The following is a 6,000-nucleotide window of genomic DNA, read 5'->3' as shown; positions in this document are numbered from 1 at the left end:
AGGAACTTTGTTTTTATGAGTTTTCGGTAAAGAGTAAAAAAAGGGAATTTTTGGGTCAGATGTTATTAGAAATTCGGCCTCTTTTCTTGTGATCCACGCATTCGTTTCTGTCGCAAAAGGGCTAAATATCAATCTAGAGATTGTCTCCTTGCAACCATCCAAAAAGCTCCAGAAGAAGATCTTAAGACATGTGTAAGACTTTTGGACCAGCAACTTATCAAGTTAACAAATTGATTAAAAAGAACTGGCACATACTAAACACAGGCAAATACAATTGGCCCAAGCCTCGCTTTGCCAATAGGCGCACAAAAAACATCAGGGATCTTCTGGTACATACCCGCCCATGACAAAGAACTGTACTGAGACATACTAGAGATGCACATATGACACCTGTAACAGGACATTACCCCTGTGGAACGTGCTTGGCATGTAAATCGACGACTGCAACAAAAACTCTGCAACTGACTCCAACCTTAAGTTGGATTTAGAAACAGCATACTAATTGTAATTCATCACATGTGATTTACATGGTTACATGTCCCTGCGGAAGGAATTACATTGGGATGACCTGTAGGAAGGTCAAGTTACGAATTGGAGAACATAAGAGTAATATTCGACTACAAAAGAACACAACTAAGCTTTGTTCTCATTTCTTTGAGGTGGGCCATACCATCGAGGATCTAAAATGGACAGTCATCGAGACACTACCTGAAGGGACCCCTAACGCTGAAAAAATTCTCTATGAGAAAGAGCAACGTTGGGTAGATCGTTTGAAGACAAACAAATATGGTTTGAACGATGACATTTCTTGGCACCACTTTGCACGTTGATTTAATTACATTTAATCACATTGTGACTCTATCATGCCATATTGCCTGAACCTTCCACCCCAAACCAATGATAAATGATTCCGATTCTTTCAACTATGGTTCCAACACTCGCAAAAATCCGCTTATTGACTAAGCTTAGCAACGAATTGTGGGTCTGCGATTTAAATGACGCAAAAAAACACCATCTGAATCAATACAAGTCATTAGATACACTAGTCTTTTGTTTATTTTTATTAACTAAACATTGCACTGGTATCTTAGTCAGTGAATGTAAATTGGTAATTTGTAATGGACAATAAGAGCCTTAGCCAATTCTTTACAATGCTGACACTTAAAGTGTACACTAGTTCAAAATACGTAGGAAAAACACCTCCCTTTTGACCAAACTTAACAGTGACTTGCGGGTATCCCGAGTCGAATTGTATTTTAAATTACACAGATGTAACTACCATCGGAAACATATGAGTTACTTGAGACTGTAGTCTTTTTTGAACAGACAAATAAGAGCCTAATGTCAATTCATTACAAACTTTATATTCTAAACACCATAGCACAAATTAAATTATGGATTTTTGAGCTATGTTTATAATATTCGCCTTTTTTGAAAACAGACATATTATTTTATTAGAGGAACATTCAAAACCCGTAACAATATACAACTAATGGTAGAAGGAATCCACACGAGAGGCTCGGCAAAGTCCTCTTTTTATGACTACACCAAGCACTCTAGAAAACCCCGTAGAACGCATGGTTTCCGCGTCCAGAGGGCAGAGCCAGCACAAGACGCGGAACCTGCTTCCTACGCGGGTGAGAACATAGATTTAAGCACTCTCCGACTCTAGTACAATAGTAATACCGAGTTAAGTAATTCGACTCTCCCTTTCTCCCCCGCTGTGCTTAGCCTGGGACTATTTAGTCCGTTCCCTCTGCAGGAAAATACCAAGATCGTTTTTTAGGTAAGAGATTCCTTCACGCCTATACGGGTACGTTATCATGCAAAAACACCCGTTTCTTCGTGAATAACAAGGTCCGATGTCCTTCCCTGCCTGTCTCTGCCTTCTCCCTTCCTTACAGGTTCACGGAGATTTCACCAATATAGACAGGTAAACGAATGCGTTTCCATTACATTTGGTTTATTTAAAATAGTGACTCATGATGGGCTGTATTGTTTGGTTTGAATTACGAACTTAGTTTGGTGTACAACTAGTCCTTTTACAATATACATGATCTTATGTCATAAAATACGAGTTAGCCCGAGTGTAAAATTGTGAAAAGCAAAACTTAAATTGTGTATGCTCTTGAACATCTCATGGTTAGCAATGACTATAAAATACTATCATGTTCCATCGTCTACCCTTATCCTAACATTGAGTACTAGTAGTGCGATGTCTTGACCTGCAACTTGTGAATTAGCACATAAGGCACCAACAACAATCCCTCAATTATTGTGCTACATTAGATATATATACTCGTGAAGTATTGCTCTCTCCTTTAATTCGCCACTAGCTTGTCCTTGAGTAGTAAGTGTATCAATATCACGCATGTAAATTACACATGCAATTACCACGATAAACTCAAACTACCCCATAATATTTCTTGTTTGTTTCAGGTGAAAAATCATGAACCACAGTGGGTAAGACTAGAAATTCTGAGACACCCGCTTCATACTACATAAATTGTGCAAGTATTTTTAATATTCCTTGTTATATGTTTTGTCCTGACGAAGGCTCCATAGACCCTTTTGGGCCAAGTGAGCTGAAACATGTCGACGTATGTAACTAAAAAGTGATATGCTTGAGACTCAATAACTCGGTCCATATAGCATACCCATCTTCTACTTTTTTAACTTAGTTGTCCAACAACAAATTAAAGTACGGGTGTTGCTTGGAGACTATTTTTAATTCAAGAAAAACCAGTTTGTGGGGTTACATTTGGAGATCTCTGGAGACTACCACGTTACACCAGAGACTGCCTCGGGTGAGGCTGGCATGGTGCACATTGTTAAACCCTATGATAAATGCCACAACGCTAGTGTGGGGCGGAGAATCAAGATAAACCGCGTCTCAAATACACAGCGTTTATGAGGGTTTTTCAACAGATCTCCTGGCAACGTGGTTACAAGTGTCCTATCTACCTTTGATTAATTGCTCAAATATCATTAGACTTTACTAACATAATTGTGCTGCAAATGTGGAAGTCTTACAGTAAGGAAATCTTGTAATATTGGCATAAGAATGCCATTTCTAATAGCCGACTTTTGTGCCACCGTTGCGTCACTTTTGTGACGCAGCCATGGCGTAAATATTGCGGCCCATTTACAATGTGACGCATCTAGGGAGATGTGTCACGTTGTAAAGCCCTGCGTCACATTATACCTGCGTCAGGTATAATGTACGCAAGGTGGGCGTTCCCACGCAAAAAAGCCATGTAAACTGACGCAGTGAAATCTACAAGATTTCACTGCGTCACTCTACGCCTTCACTGTGTCAAAATCCCTACGCTCTGAGCAGGCGTTAGGAATGACGCAGGGCTTTTTGAATGGGACTCACCCATCTATTGTGGCACATTGCTGGAGTTGCGTCACTTTCATGAGCAACTCCAGCAGTGCGTCACTTTATGCACCAACAGATGCGTCAGAATTTCTGACGCATCTGTTAATCCTTGCGCCATGGAGCACTGTATTGTAAATACAGCGCATCCATAGTGGCGCATGGACATTCGGTGCTGACGCAAGGAAACTGACGCATCTATGGAGATGCGTCAGTTTCTTGTAAATCTGCCCCGAAGAGGGCAAGAGGAACAGATGACAGCTAACAATTGTGGAAAGGGCTTGCATCAAGGCTATACCTAGTCAGCCTCCTAATCATTCACCACTGTGGACATCAATGTCTGCATGAAAGTGGGCAGATTGTTTCCTTCCTGATAACATTTTCTCCTGAAGGCTGATACTTAGGGAGAAACCTGTGAATACCAAGGAAGCTCCTGGCTTTGCAGAGGCTGGCTGTTCTGGGTTACTTTAATCCTGAAGCGGACAGAAACAAGTCGTGAGGAGTAAAATGTTCCTGTTTGGACGGGGTTCCTGGTGGTGGCATGCCTGCAGTGGATTCACCAGGGGGATGTGGTGCTTGGAGACCATTTCTGAAGATTTGAAGAAGTTACAAATGGAAAACGTCCTGTAGCTATGTTTAAAATCTGAGCACAAGACTCATAGCTCAAACCAGGTGATGCTATAAATCAGCGACAAAGGGAAGTGAGTTTGTGCTGCATGGAGCATTTTAGAACTAGAGGTCCGCTCATCAATATATGCTCCTCCTACAAGAGGTTGTTGGCCTTCTACAACTGAATTAGATACTGTGTCCATAGGTTTCATTGACGATTTCGGAAGTCTATAAATGCTTCTAATTGCAAAGGTAAAATTCTTCATTTGAATAAACACACTCGACTTGTATCTGACCACAAGTTCTCCAACTCAACTTTTATTCTGTTACGTGTGATATATTTAATAGTCGTTGGTTTTCACATTGAGTCCCAGCTTACGATTTTACCTTTAGTTTTCACTGGCAACATCTTCACTTTTTAATAGATTTTAAGTTACACTTTTTAAGATTTATTTGTGTTGGTGGCATTCATTATTTTGGAATTTACTTAAATGATGAATATTAGGACATTTTTTCACTGAATGTTTATTGATGTCATTCTTCTTTTTCGTAAAACGTTTGAAACCCTTGTCTATTTTCTTTATCTTTCCTTTTCATGCTTGCAGAGGTTTCATCTTTTTACCTCAATACCTCATGGACACAGATGCTCTTTATTTCTTACTGTTTGGTGGTGATTGCCGCTTAGTTATATAGAACACCTTCATGTACTTTGCCTGAGCAAGAGGATGCAAACAGGTCATATGTAATCATATATTAATAAATCAATCACATATAAATAAGTTAGAGTGACCCAAATGGTACACTAGAATACGTTTCTACGTTTTTGCATACAATTATACAATTTCTGGAATATGTTCAGTGAACACCTTACACATGAAATACACTTATTCTCAATCTTCCTCCACACAGTTAAGTTTCAGAGATGGCTTTAGATTTCAACCTGTGTTACTGCAGTCCTCTGAGAATTATCTACTGTATTCACATTCATTAAATCCTGCAGTATGTCAGACACATTCTAGGATTCAGGAATGAGCACAATTATTCCAATCGGTCCCACCCCCAAAAAACTAGACAGAAATAAAGAGGCAGGGACACCGATGGTATGAAATATACATCTTACTTTGAAGAGTTCTGTGTGCTTTATTCTTTACACAAATAGAATGAACGCATCACATATTTACATTTAACAGGTGTTTTGAAGCAGTGCCATTTTATATTTTGTCATATCCTTTTGAGGAGCTAGCTGAATGTGAATTGAGAAAACTCATGTAGAAGGGAAGCCAATTATCCAAAGTGTCACAGATAAGACTTTCTCCAAACATCAGTTTATCAAGATTTAACTAAAAGAAGATTTGGGTTTTGATTGTAATTGAAAATTGAAATATCAAATCATTTAATGTAAGCAAGCCATGTGTATTTCTTTCCTGGTACATGACGTGCGTTCTCATCAGGTCCAAACGTGCATTCCAAAATAAGTTACTCAACATACAGCCTAGTAAAATATTCCTCTTTACATGTTCCTTGTCAATTTTCTGCCACAATTAATTTAGCAAAGAGACCCATCAATGAAATCCTGAAATAGTTTGAGTCAATTATAATTGAAGTTAGTTGCATGAGGTGTACATTTCACTTGACTGGCTTTTTACACTGTACTTCGGTGATTAGATATACAATATATAGTACAGAACAGGGACATTAAAACAGTCCCTTCTAATAACACATTATCAAAGTGTCAAGTTTGCAGGCGTGGATGCTTTGCTGCCAATAACAGTCTGCTCTTGTGATCAGTTGTGTCTGCCTTTTCATCAATTTCAGTCTCTGTAACTGAGTTAAATAGGAATGCTTGAGGGCATACTTTGTGCATTCTATACAGAATGGTATGCTTTTTAGATCTGTTTTCCATCATGGTCGACCTCTTGGAGCTGATTATGTGCCTCCTAATGGTCTTTCAGTCTTTTTCTTTAGATAATGGATTTTCTAAACAAGATAACCTGTGATTTGTAATGATGGAT

This window comes from Lissotriton helveticus, chromosome 8, assembly GCF_964261635.1.
Source record: "Lissotriton helveticus chromosome 8, aLisHel1.1, whole genome shotgun sequence".
Lineage (NCBI taxonomy): Eukaryota > Metazoa > Chordata > Amphibia > Caudata > Salamandridae > Lissotriton > Lissotriton helveticus.
This window is presented reverse-complemented; position numbering follows the sequence as displayed.